Below are 14757 nucleotides of genomic sequence, written 5' to 3'. Positions count from 1 at the left end.
GCAATTATTAGGAGTTATTTGATCAATTATATGCCAATTAAATTGAAAATCTAAGTGAAATGGATAAATGTTTACAAAAATATAAACTTCCCATATTAACAGAAAAGGAAATAAAATTCTTTAATAACTCTATTATAGTGAAAGAAATTGAACAATCCATAAATGAGCTTTCTAAGAAAATATTCCCAGGATCAGATGGATTTACAAGTAAATTCTATCAAACATTTCATGAATAATTCATACTAACACCATAGAAACTATTTGAAAATATATAAAGAAGTTCTGTCAAATTCCTCTTATTACACAGATATGATTTTGATACCTGAACCAGGGAAAGCAAAAACAAACAAACAAAACAGAAAAACAATAGACCAATATTCCCAATGATATAAATGAAAAATGTTAATAGTTGGAAGATTACAGCAATATATCACAAAAATCATACACTAAGACCAAGAGGGATTTATATTTACTAAGAAACTTATTGAAACAATTAACAACTGTAACAAAGTTATAGGATACAAAATAAATCCACATAAATCACTTACATTTCTATATACTATCAATAAAACCCAGCAACAAGAGATAGAAAGAGAAATTCCATTTAAAATAATTGCAGACAATATAAAATATGTGGGAGTCTGCCTCAGGGATTATATAAATACAATTACAAGATATTTTTCATATAAATTAAATATATCTAAATAATTGGAGAAATATTAATTGCTCATGGGAAATCCAAGCCAATATAATAAAAATTATTATTCTACCTAAGTTAAATTACTTATTCAGTACCATATTGATCAAACTACCAAAGAATTATTTGACAGAACTTTAAAAATAATAACAATTCATCTGGAAAAACAAAAGATCAAGAATTTCAAAAAAATCAGTGAAAAATCTGGAAAGGAAAGTGGCCTAGCAATTACAAACTATATTACAAAGCAGTAATCATTAAATGATCTGGTTGGCTAAGAAACAGAATAGTGGGTCAGTGGAATAGATTAAGTGCAAAATACACAGTATGACCACAATAACCTAATATTTGATAAGTGCAAAAATCCAAGCTTTGGGGATAAGAACTTAGCACTTGACAAAAAATACTGGGAAAATAAGAAATCAGTTTTGATATTTCACACTATATATTAACAGAAGGTCAAAATGGATAAATGATCTAGGCATAAAAAATGATATCATAAGCAAATTAGGGGAGCATGGAAAGATGTCCCAGTCAGATCTATAGACAAGGGAAGAGCTTATGACTTCACAAGACAAAAGAGCATTCCACAAGACAAAATAGATTATTTTGACTACATGGGATTAAAAAGCTTACACCCAAACAAAATGAATGCAGCCAACATTAAAAGGGAAAGAGACAATTGGGGAGAAACTTAGTTTCTCTATATAGGCAACTACATGGGGAACGGAGACAAATTTATAAAAATAAGAGACATTCTCCAATTGATAAATAATCAAATAGGCACTCTTTGGTAGTTATTCTTGCTCTCATTTACCTCACTCACCCTTGATTTCTCCCTTGTCTTATGAACCCCTTTCTATCAATGTGTTTCTTAGCACTCATGGTCTGTTTTTGTGTCTATTTTCCTCTTTTATGTAATTTAATTTTACTTTGTCCTAAAGACATCCAGTCCTCTGCAGCTTTCTTTCTTTTAAACCTTATATATTTTGTTCTTCAAACTCAGTAGGAGAGATGAGTAGTGTCAATCTTCTCCAAGCTTTTGATTGTTCCTGTTGAATCTTCAAAACATCCTTCCTGGACTCCTGTTCAAGTCTCATAGGGCCATCTTCCTGGTCTATGTCTGGTTACTGGTCTAGATGACCCTGGAAGGGAAAGTAAGGTAGGTGACCTTGCTCCCTCACTTAAATCCAATTCACTTGGATGTCACGGCATCCCCTCCCTGAGGTCATGGTCCTCTTGAAGAATGAAGGACAAATAATAACAACATACAAAATAAAGGTCAAATTCTTTAGCTTGACATTCAAGGCTTTCTACAAGCTGGCTACATCCAATCAATTCAACATTATTTAAGCCCACCCTTGAATCCAAACTCTCTGTTCTTGCTAGGTCAGTATTATTATTCACTTTTGACTACACACACATACATATACATACATACATGCATATTTATTAATGTTAGCTTTCCTTTCTGGGAGGCTCCCTTTCTGGCCTTTTTTTTTTTTTTTTTTTTTTTTTTTTTTTGAGGCTGGGGTTAAGTGACTTGCCCAGGGTCACATAGCTAGAAAGTGTTAAGTGTCTGAGACCAGATTTGAACTTTGGTCCTCCTGTATTCAAGGCTGGTGCTCTACCTACTGCACCACCTAGCTGCCCCCCTTTTTTCTACATATCCTAAACCAATTCAATTGCTATTTATTTAGGCCTTGGATATATAAGATGATGTCCTACATCCTGGGGACATAAGGATGAAAACTGGAGCATTTTTTGTTTTCAAAGTTTAATAAGAGGATATAACATGTATGCAATTAAGTAAGATTCAAAGTAGTTTGTGATAAGGGAAAAGGAGAGATAGAGATAAAGAATCAGGAAAGTTTGAGCAGGAGGGATCCCTTTCAGCTAGGAAGATGAATTTCTCCTATATGGAGGAATTAGCAGCTAAGCTGGGCCTGTGGCGAAGAGAATGACATTAGGAGGAAATGTGTTTCAGCCTGTAGCATCCTTCAAGGTGTATAGTTCATATTCTACTTTTTTCATGTGGCAATCCAAGACCACTCCAGCTTTCACTGACTTTTCCTCATCCTGGAAATCCTCTAGTTCTTTCTTTCTGTAGCATTCATAAAGTATTTAACCATATGCTGCCTTGGCTCTTCTGTATGTTTCTAAGCCCCTTGAAAAGGGGAAGAAAGAACCTAACATACCTTTTGTATCCTATTTATTCCTAGCAGAATTCACCATTTCTTCTAACATTAACTTCTATTAATTGTGTATTTAGCTTGTATGTTCTGAGTTTTATTTATATATGTTGTGACCCCCATTAGAATGCAAATTCTTTAACAGAAGACAGAGACACACAGAGAGAGGCAGAGACAAAGAGATAGAGACGGAGTGATAGAGAGAAGAGGAGAGAGACAGAGACAGAGACAGAGACACACACACACACACACACACACACACACAGAGAGAGAGAGAGAGAGAGAGAGAGAGAGAGAGAGAGAGAGAGAGAGAGAGAGAGAGAGAGAGAGAGATTGTTGATTCATAAGGGAAACCTTTCTTTAAAAGGTAGAATTTTAGAAACTTTTTGACTGTCACCTAGTATGTCTGAGTATGTGGAAGGAGAAATGAGCCTTATTTGTGCAAAGAATACCGACACAATACTGGGCATCTGTTCTAGGGACAAAATTGATCTAGAGCTTCTTTGGGGAAAGAGACACATGTAATTCCAGAGACTATTTTTTATTGAGCTATTGTTAAATCCTGTGACACTTTCAAAAAAGTTTAAAGTTTTACCTCCTTGATCTGATGATCTATCTCTGCAGTCTCTCTCTCTCTGTCCGTCTGTCTGTCTGTCTCTCCCTCTTCTATCCTTTCCTTTGTCCCTTTTCTCTCTACCCCCCACTTTTGTTATGGTGTTTTTGTCTGCTCAATACATTTCTTGGCCTTTTTGGGGGAAGAGGAGGGGAAGAAATGGATCCAGACCTGTAATACTAAGCAAATCAGCACCTTCTCTACAATTTATGGTTTTAGAGAGCTGCCTGGGGGCACTGAGATTAAGTAACTTGCCTTGTTTTTTTCCTCTTAAAAATCAGCACACAAAGGACTTTTCTCAGTTTCTGTGGTCAGACCAAGTAATTCTTTGTGAACATTCCCTTCAGCTAGTCTGCCAGTTGAGGTAGAAGAGGACCCTTCTGCCCAAATTGTATTCTGAATCCCAAAAGGAGACCTGTGTCCTCTAAAGATGAAAAAATCCTGCGTGGGAAAGAGAAAATTTTAAAAAAAGATTTCTTAATTCACAAAAGCCTGCAATGATCTTTTCTTCTCTAGGAAACCTTTAAAAAGAAAGAAAGATGATGGCATAATGCTTAAAGGCTTTAACAAAGACAACAATCCCCTCTAGTCAAACAGTTTGGAAACATGGTCCCCCAGGAAGGATCTTCATGGATATGCTGGGTCACTTCCTTCAGCCCCCTATCTAAACCAGCATTGGACTGGCTCATTGCCTTGTTGAAATTGGCTTACCATTCTGTTTAAGTGGGCATCCTGCCACCCTAATTGATGGGTATGAGTGCAGACATGTTAGAGAACCAGGATGTACATCAAAATCTGGGTAGAAGGAGAAGGATTTCGGCCCAGAAATGTCAAAACAGCCAACTGTGCTGAGCTTGCATGCCAAGGTGAAGGAGAAGATGGTATCAGTGTCACTCCTCAAGCTTAGAGCTGGATTAGTTCTTAAATTCCCAAAATAGCTGCAACATAAGGCAAGATCTGGGCCCTGCGGGACCAAGATGAATGTCAATCAGAGGCAGTAGAAAAGTCCCATGTCCTTCAGTGACTCGTCACTTGGGGTATCCATGGTGTTTTTTGCCAAAACAGAACTTTAGCCAGAGCACATTTCTAGCTTTGCAAGCTCGGTCATGTAAGGAGTCAGATCCAAGACCTCTTCTTTCTGAATTCTTTGCCAGACTTGGGCTTTTAGAAATAAGGGTGTTTTTGCCCTTACAAGGGAAATATACTAATGATGCATTTGAAACCAATGGGAAACACTGGATTCAAGAATACATAAAAGAGGAAGGAGAAAAACATTCTTAACATAAAACTAGGTAGAGTCCTGGAGAGAAAAGGAAGTGGCCACTTGATTGGATAGCATTTATTGAAAGGTAAGCAGAATCATTTGGACTTAATGGCCCTTATTATAATGTCTTCTAATTTTAGAAAATATATTCTAAACTTTATTCATAGAAACCTGCACATATAATTCCCAGTAGTGCTCATTAAAATGCCTTACTCATCTGTCTATTTCTTTATCTTGAATTCCAATCTCATAGATTTTAACGCTGTCCAATCAACTTTCTAAATGAAATGTTGTGGGATACCTCAGCCCACAAGTAGCAGCATTCATATGTAGTTTTCTAAGTCCAGGTCATTGGGTAAGACATGAATTTTTAAAACATGGCTAGTTAAAGCAAGTCATTTTCTTTCCCATTTTGCCCCATGTACTATTCTGCTTAATGATTTTTAGCATTCTTCTCTGTCCACATTTAAACATAATATTCCAATTGATCCTCAGCATTAAAGTCAGTTGAAATGAACAAAGATTTTTAAAGTGCCTACTACATGTGTCAAGCACAAATCACACAAGGCAATACAGTTGGGTCCTTGCTTCAGGTACCAGAAGTTGGAGAATTCTGACTTCTGATACCCTTCAAAAGCTTAGAAACAACTAAGCTTTACACTTAGTAAGCAAGAGTAATTAATTAAGTTGTGAAGTTACCATCTGACATAATAATAGATAGAATAGATAATAATAATAGAGCCTCTATCTTCTGTGAGCTCTCTCTTCCCTGGACCAAAGATGCAACAGCCTATAGGGATATGATTTATGCCATTTCCTAAGGAGCCAAAAATCCTTGGTTATGGCCCTGTCTAGGCCCTATGCTAAGCACTGGATGCACAGAGACACCCCCACCTCCAGTTTCTTTGTCTACCTGTCCCTACTAGGAAATAGAACTTCAGGGCCAGTGAGATGGTCTAATAACTCCTTTATTTTTGATGGTTTTCCTTCTCCACCTTGATCATGCAATGTAAACCTACCTCTAGAGAGGCTAAGAAACTTTTCTCATAATAGTACAAATACATACCAGACCAAAATTCTTGTCCAATTGTATGTGAGATCTAAAGTCTGCTAAATCTGTTTCTCAGTTCTAGTATTGATGTTTGCAACTTTTTTTTCACAGCAGAATGGTAAGGAGTTATTAAGGGGGGCTTCTATATAACATTTTATTTTTAACCTCAGGGATAGATCAGACACTGAACCTTTTTAATGAATCCATTTTTGGCTCACAGACAAAATCATAGCTGAGAAAGACACTTATGTTCTCCTATTCTGTTATGTGAGATAACATGCTTGAACTCCTTTTTCAGTCTGATGATGTGCCAGTCATAGAATCATAGTAATTCATAGGATTCAGAGCTGGAAGATACCTTCCAGGTCAGCTAGCTTGGTTCTCTCTTTTATAGAGGAGGAAACCAAGAGATGATGCAACCTGCCCAGAATCCCACGTGCAAGGGAAAAAACAAAAAAGCTACTGCTTGAACCTAGGGCCTCGGACTGAAATATATTACTCTTGCCATTACATCATATTAGGATAGAACAACATATCTGCAAACCCCATAGATAAAATATTTCCTCCTTTATGACTTAGGTTGAAAATAAAAGCAATCTTCAACTCATTCATGGGGATTCATTATTAACTCACTTCAATGGATCTATGATCTCTCAATAGGGGCACCCTATTCAAAAGTACAGAAAGCAATCCATTTATGCCCTTTTGTCCCATTTATTCTGTGCTGGTTTTTTATCTATGTCCTCCCATTTGTTCTCAATGAATGCTAGAGTTCTTTTCTCTTATTCTTTTAACATTTTGTAAGTACCATTTAGCCACATAGATTATCTGTATTTTTTTCTGTTGTACCATGATTTGTCTAGTTATTCTAACTGTATGCATCTTAAATAGTAACATTTATAGCATTTCTTCCATATAAATCACAATTTGTGATAGACAATCACAATAGTCCAGTCAACAATTCCATTCAATTAATATTTTTAAGTACTTGCCACACAAAGAGGTGCTAAGGATCAGAAGACAAAAAATAAACAACCCTGCTCTCAAGGAGTTTTCATTGTACTGTACTATATATCTTTTCAATGCCTTGGGTCACCCCAGATTTTAATTTTTGTGTTTCATATCCACATAGCATCAATACAAAATAATCATTATTTTTTTTTTATAAAAGATGGCTTATTGTGTTGGAGAGCTGCTTGGGATCATTTTAACTGATTTTCCAAAAATAATATCACCTATTTTCTTCCTCTTATTAAATTTAAGTTCTTGTTTACTACCTTCAGTATCTATATATGGCATTTGTATTGATGGACTAAGTCATTGATGGACTGAATGTGCTCATTTTTACAAGAATGGTCTCCATTTGTATTGAGCATATTGTTGATGAAAATGTAAGAAGAGAATAGGTAAACTTTTGTATACATTTTTAATAACAAAATATATTTTCATAATCACAAAATGTAAAGATGACAAGATTCAACTGTGTTTATTATTTACTGACTACAATATTTCTTTTTATTTCATAGAGTAAAATGTAACCTTATAGATTCTCTCCCAAGTGTCTTCCATGCATATGTTCAGGTCAGAATTGTGACTTGGACTTATTTGTTAGAAAAATTACTTTGGCAGCTCTGTGAAGGGAGACAGAAAAGATGAAACTCAGATACTCCTTAGGAAGTTACTGAGTAGTCTAGATAATTGCTAATGAGTGACTGAAATAAAGTGGTGACAGAAGGAAATTTCCAACTTACCAGTTTCATAATATCTTTAGATCCAAGTCAATTTTTTGGGAACTGATAATGCATTTAGATTAAGTACTCAATGTAGTCCTCAAAAGTTTGTATAACTCCAAAATGTAGTTAAATTAATTGTACTAAGAGCCTCAGCCTGATTTTAGTGCAGGAAATGGAAGAAAGTTTTCTTTGCTTTTTTCAGTTGTAGGCACATTTTAAAATAGGTAGTTTAAGCAACTATATTCCTTCCTTTATGTGCTTCTCTCCCATTAGCAATTGCCACCCTTCTTTTTATGCCCAATGCCTATATAGTGCCCTGAGTTTCTCATTGTGACTCCTAACTAATCCATCCCACCCTTTCCTAAGTTATCCATACTCTGAACTTATCCACTTAACAATGAGGCTTCCTCATTGCCTACAAACTCAACTAGATATTAGGAAGGAATTAATTTGACCAAAGTAATTCACACAGTGTGAATGACTGAGAACTTCTCAACACTCACAGAGATGTTTACATTTTTAATCAAAGATGTTGGTTTAGTAAAGTAACGCTAATTGGTAGGATTTCAGGTAATGTGTCATATGAGGTAAAATTTGTTTGGTATATTGGAAGATATTTTGCACAGGAAGGACAGCCATATGGATCTGCTGACTTTCTCTGGGATTCAAGGCTACAATATTCCTAATTTTGACAGCTTCTTCTCCCACTTGTGAACCCACATCCACAACAATGATAACTGTATTGGGAAGTCCCTATGTAAGGAAAAAGGGAAAGAACAGTCATAGGAAGAGGGATCTGTGACACAATTAAAACAGGAGAGAAGGAATAAATATGCACAGATAGCTGCAGTTCTTCTTCCCTTCATTCTCATTCTATTTGCTCTGGCTCCACCAACTGTCTTTAAGCTGTTTTGATCCCCAATACACTCTCTATAACATCTGGACTAAGAGACTGATTCCTTGAGTTTTCGCTATGACCTGAATTAATGAGGCATCCTGGATAGAGCACTGATCTTCGGGCTGAGCATCCTAAGGTTCAAGGGGTATGCTCTTTAACATTTCATAATTGGCTTTCTGGAGAAAACAACAAGAAACAAATCCTGTGCTGCTAGGCACACTTTTAAGTTTAGTTGTGCTTACATACTTTCTTAGGGCTAAACAATTAACAAAGCAATAAACTAAAACCTAATTTATAGTATTTGCTGATTTTTGAAGGATAAATGCTCATACTGAAAATTTAACTACCAGCTTCTGAAAAACAGTTTGAGCTGCCTCCAGCACATCCCTGATTCTTATCCTGCCTCAGACATTTGCTAACCATATGACTCTGAGCAATTATTTAATCTCTCTTGACCCCAGTTTTTTCATCTGTAAAATGAGAAGAAAAATAACACTTTTCTCACCAAGTTGCTCTGTTAATCCAATTAAATTATATATATGTATATATACAATGCATATACATATATCTATCTATATGCATAATATATATTACTTTGTAATCTTAAAGAATTATATAAATATAGAGAAGCATAACTTCTAGAAATAAAGAGGAGTGACCTCCTGTATACTATGTTGGTCACACCACATCTGTACTATTTTGTTTAATTCTGGGAGTTGGAGCTTTGGAATTACATTATTTAGAATAATTTGGAATAATAACTATTATAGTTATTAATAATTAATAATATATATATATAATATCATTATTATATTATTGTTATTATCCCCATTTTATAGGTGAGGAAACTGGGGCAGACATCAAAGGGGTCATGCAGCTGTAAGTGTCTGAGACCTGATATGAATGAGATCTTCCTGACTCCAGGTCCAGTGCTCTATCTAGTAAAAAGTATGTTAAAGGGTCAAGCCACTTCTGTGCCCTTTCCTTCTATTCCACCATGGGAAAAGTAGAAGGAGACTACACAGATCAAAGACCCTTTTGCATTTTAATCTCTGTATTAAGTTGTTGTGGCCAACTGCTCTTGCCCAGGAATCAGCCTTCTGAACATGAGCCTCTCTGCCCTTGGCTAGGCTTAAACTCTGAGAGCAGACACAGTCTGTTGCTGAACCCCTACTCAAAGTCCTTCCAGATTATAGAACCTGCCAGAGCTTGCCATCTGTTGGTATAACCTCTGACGAACCAGGGTCATCTCTGTGCCCCAATGAGGCATTGGAATAGCCATTTCAGGAGCAATAATACCTCCATGGGGTGTCTCACTGAGTCGCAGTCCCTTAAATGTAAAATACTTTGCAATCCACCACATGCCATAAGCAATGATGCTGGTCATGATAATGGGTCTGGCTCTTGTGGTTCCATGGCAAGAGAAATGGACAACACCATGGGTGACCTGGATTCTGGTCCATGGTTTTAGGAATCCAGGATCAAATCCAACTACAGAGCACAGTGCTTGGCCCATTGGACGCACAATCAACAATCCAATTAATAAATGTTTTTTATCATTTGAAAAAGATAATGACAATCTAGTTCAGCTCTCTCATTTCTTGATGAGGAAACTGAGACCAAGGGAAGGGAAGTTACTTGCTCATAGTGCTCAAATCTAGTGCTTTTCTCTCTAAGCTGTCTCTCCAAATGACCTTCAGTAAATCACTTATCTTCTCAGACCCCTCTTTTATCATCTGTAGGTGAAGAAAGGAATTAGGTTTTCTATATTATCTTTTTCCTCTCTAATATGGTGATGATGGTGATAACTGGTATTAAAATTATGCTTTAAAGTGTGCAAAGTGTTTTAAAATATTATTTCATCCTTACAACTCTTAATGGTTGTTGCTGTTTTATCTCCATTTTACTGTTGAAGAAACTTAAATAGCAGTTAAGTGGCTTACCTAGGGTCATATAGCTATTAAATGTCTCAGGACAAATTTGATCTCAGGTCTTCTTGACTTTAAGTGAGATGTTCTATCCACTGTTCCATCCAACTCCCTAATATACAAAGAATCATTGAATTTGAAAGTAGGTAGGGAGCTCAGCAGCAATCTAGTCCAACTTATATCTGAAAATGAGTTGCCACTAACATGCAGCCAACAAGAGGGCATCTGCCCTCTGCTTGAATGTCCCTACTGAAAAAGAAGCTTTTATTCTCTACTCCCCCTTTGGATACTTCTAGTTTTAAAGGAATTTTTTCCTAGCATCAAATCCCATATTTGTCTTTTTGAAACTTCCACCTATTTCTTCTAGTTTTTCCCTCTGGGCACAAACATGGCAAATCCAATCCCAAACATTCTCTGTGACATCCCTTTAATTATCTGAAGAGAAGAATCATGATCTCCTGTTTTCCCTTCACCAAATTGAACACCCCTAGTTTCCTCATCTAATCCATATAATGATCCATATAAGAACCTTTGATAATCTAATGTTTGTAATATTTTGTGATTCTAAGGTAATGGCTTTTGAAAGTCCTATTCTCATTCCTCATCTTTTCTCTTATTATATTTGGCCATATTGAAAAGAATCAACAAGGCAATTATTCAATTAAAAAAAACATATTAAGTGTCTACTGTGTTTTAGGTTCTGGGCTAGGCATTAGGGATGTAAAGGCAAAAGTGAAATCATATCTATCCTCAAGAAGTTTCCATTGCATGATCTTGTGATGAAGAGAGCCATCTACACCCAGAGAGAGGCTGTGGGAACTGAGTGTGGATTGCAAGATAGTATTTTCACTCTTTTTATTGCTGTTTGCTTGTGTTTTATTTTCTGTCTCATTTTTTTTGATATGATTTTTCTTGCACAGAAAGATAATTGTATAAATATGCATATATTGGATTCAACATATATTTACCATGTTAACATATATTGGATTACTTGCTATCTATGGGAGGGAGTGGAGGAACCCAAGGTTTTGCAAGGGTTAATGCTGAAACATTATCCATTCATATCTTTTGAAAATTAAAAAGCTTTAATAAAAAAAAGTTTCCATTGTACTAAATTAAAGCTGATTTCTTACCCTTTAGTGATGATTGCTTCCTTCATCTCTTAATTTAAATTAGTCTCCTGACCTAATCTTGTTATATATCATGTGATCATATTTCTTCCCTGAAGTTGTTTGCAATATATGGAGTTACCTTTCATTAGGAGAAACTATTTTCCCTTCTTTACTCTTTCAAATCCTGCATTATTTTCTAGGTCTTCATGTAAGATTTTTTAAAATAAAATTTTGTTAAATTAATAGTATATAATTTTTCTTCAACCCCTTACATTAGGGAGAAAAAAGAAAAAAAATAACATGACAAATATACATAGTGGAGCAAAACAAATTCCCATGTTGTCTATGTACAAAAAGGAGTGTCTTGTTCTGAACTTTTATTTCATCACCTCTACAAGGAAGAGAACATTCTAACTATTGATCTTCTGGAATTGTGACTAAGCATTACACTGATTAGAGTTCTTAAATCTTTAAAATTATTCATTTTTATAGTGATGTTACATTATCAATATTTTCCTGGTTATTATTACTTACTCTGCATCAGTTCATATAAATCTTCTCAGGCTTCTCTGAAACCATCCCTTCCATTATTTCATACAGAACAATGTATTGATTACATTGATAAGTACTGTTTTTTCAACCATTTCTCAGTTGGACAGTATCACTTCTCCTTAGTTTCCCCTTCTTTCACATACAAAAAGAGAAGCTTTAAATATTAGTGTAATATAAGACTTTTTCCTCTTTCCTTTATCTCCTTGTTGTTTAGACCTAGTAGTTACACTGTTGTGTCAAAGGGCATATACAATTTAGTAACTCTGGAGATATAGTTCTCCAGAGTATCTGTACCAATTCATAGCTCCATTAACCGTATATCAATATATCTGTTTTTCTGTAGCCTTTTTATAATTTTTCATTTTCCATTTTTTGTCAGCTTTGCTAACCTGATAGCATGAAGTAGAATCTCAGATTTACTTAAACATTTTTTCATTTTTCTAGTTACTAGTGACTTCTGGCATTTTTTTTCTTATACTTATAAATGGCTTAAATATTGTTTTCTTTGTCATGGTTGCCTGTAGCATTGCATAACAGAAAAAATGTATGAGTCCTAAGTATAGTGAAAGATTGAGATTGTTGAGACAAAGCCAAGATGGCAAAGTAAAGGCAGAGACTCACCTGAGCTCCCTCCAATATCCCTACAAATACCTTTAATATAACTCTAAACAAATTCTATAGAGATAGAACCCACCAAAAAACAGAGTGAAATAATTTTCTAGCCCAAGACAACTTCAAAGGTTGGCAGGAACGATCTGTTGCACTAGAGTAAAAGAGGAGCACAATCCAGCACTGGCAACAGACTGGGCATTAGCAAGTCAGGAGCATGCCTTAGGGTGACTGAATCAGTGCCAGCAGTTCTCACCCCACAGATGGTAAAGACATCAGATTACCGGTCAGAAGGAGATTTACAAGGATCTGTTTTCTGGCACCAAGGGAAGAACTTTGTTGAATTGCCTACTCTTGGAGCTGGGATGCAGTCCTGGGTCTTAGTCCCAGTGTGAGGAGGACCACTAGCCCAGCAGAGCTTGTAGCCACAGGGAAGTAGGGATCCTGGTCATGGTTCCATGGTTGAAAAAAAGTGCTTGTGATCACTTACAAACCAGTGCACAGCACAGAATAGTATTAAACTCATCCCTCTCTTGGAAGAACCAAAACCTCATAGGCTCCCAAAATTATTTATTATATAGAATTATATAGTGAAAGAGGCATAAAATTTCAGTACAGAGAAGATTGTCTTGAAAAGCAGAATTGGAAAATGGAAAAGGAAGCAGAAAAATTCACCGAAGAGAACTCCTTAAAAAGTACAATTGGCAAAATGGAAAAGAAGGTGTGAAAGCTCACTGACAAAAATAATTCCTTAAAAGTTAGACTGGAAGAAGCAAATATAAGCTTGTGATTTTTACACTTTTTTTTTTTTTTTACTGAGGCAATTGGGATCAAGTGACTTTCCCAGGTTCACACAGCTAAGAAGTATTAAGTGTCTGAGGTCACATTTGAACTCAGGTCTCATAACTTCAGGACTGGTGCTCTATCCCCCACACCACCTAGCTACCCTGATTTTTACAATTTCAAGAAACAATCAAACAAAATCAAAAGAATGAAAAAATACAATAAAATGGAAATATCTCATTGGAAAAATAATTACCTGTAACATAGATGTAGGTGAAATAATTTAAAAAATTATTGGACCATCTCAAATTCATGATAAAAAAAGACCCTCAACATCATCTTTCCAAAAATTATCAAGGGAAACTGTATAGATATTCTAAAACCAGAGGGGAGAATAGAAATTAAAACAATTCACCAATTACTTCCTGAAAGACATTCTCAGATAAAACTCCAAGTAATATTATAGCCTCTAGACCTTCCAGATCATGGAAAAAAATACTGCAAGCAGCCAAAAAGAAACAATTCACATATTATCAACAATAGTAAGGATTTAGCACACAGGAAAGCAGGAAGGGAAGGGGATAAGAAAACAAGAGGAGGAGCTGATAGAATAGAGGGTAGTTTGGGGCAGATAAAAGGCACAAGCAAAATACTTGAGAATGAACAAGATAAAAGGAGAGAGAGAAAAAGATAAATGGGTGGGGGGATAGTGTGAAAGTCCGGAATTGTAAAGGTCCAGTTGTCTCTAAGTTATCCTTGGGGACTGCCATCTCAACTCTGTTCCAGCCAGACTATTCTCCAGTCTCAATGTTGCCTCTTGAAGAGAGGGCATGTGAGAACTCAATGGAGCCTGGGGAAATACTTCAACCAATGAACTTGCTCCTCTTAAAGGTGCATACTTCTTTAAACATGTAAACTTCTCCTCAGAAATCCAAAGGTGTAAACTCCCCTAAAGGCCGGAACTAAAGGTGTGAATTCTGATCTAGGTTGCCCAGACAACCTGAGTTCTCACCTTATAATCCTAATATCTCCCCCTTTCTTTTGATTTAGAACATAATGTCGTCATGACCTTGAAACATAAATCCATCAATATGGGAGGTATCACACATAATTACATAAATTACATAAACACATAGTAACATAACACATGCTAGAAGTGATGTAACAAATAACATGATCAAATAACCATAAATTGAGAATTTATAAATGTCCATAAGTCCATTGTTCATTAGTCTCATCTTGTGTTAGGAAATTCAATGATTCCTGCTGTTTTTAAAGTTCTTCTTATTAGCCATGCTCTTTCAGTGTCAGATGTTTCTTAGATT

The 14757-nt window shown here is 35.8% G+C and overlaps 1 long non-coding RNA gene across 1 annotated transcript in view; it reads right to left on the bottom strand.

The window, feature by feature from the left end:
- Positions 1 to 3766: 3766 nt before the first annotated feature.
- The window catches only part of LOC141546696 (uncharacterized), a 213295-nt gene continuing 202304 nt past the window's right edge, over positions 3767 to 14757 (bottom strand). The window contains exon 3 of the long non-coding RNA XR_012483399.1: positions 3767 to 3943. This is a non-coding gene — a long non-coding RNA (uncharacterized LOC141546696). The remainder of the gene's footprint in view (positions 3944 to 14757) is intronic.

This window comes from Sminthopsis crassicaudata, chromosome 6 (assembly GCF_048593235.1).
Source record: "Sminthopsis crassicaudata isolate SCR6 chromosome 6, ASM4859323v1, whole genome shotgun sequence".
Taxonomy (NCBI): domain Eukaryota; kingdom Metazoa; phylum Chordata; class Mammalia; order Dasyuromorphia; family Dasyuridae; genus Sminthopsis; species Sminthopsis crassicaudata.
Note: the sequence above shows the minus strand (reverse complement) of the source record. Positions and strands in the feature narration are given on the sequence as shown.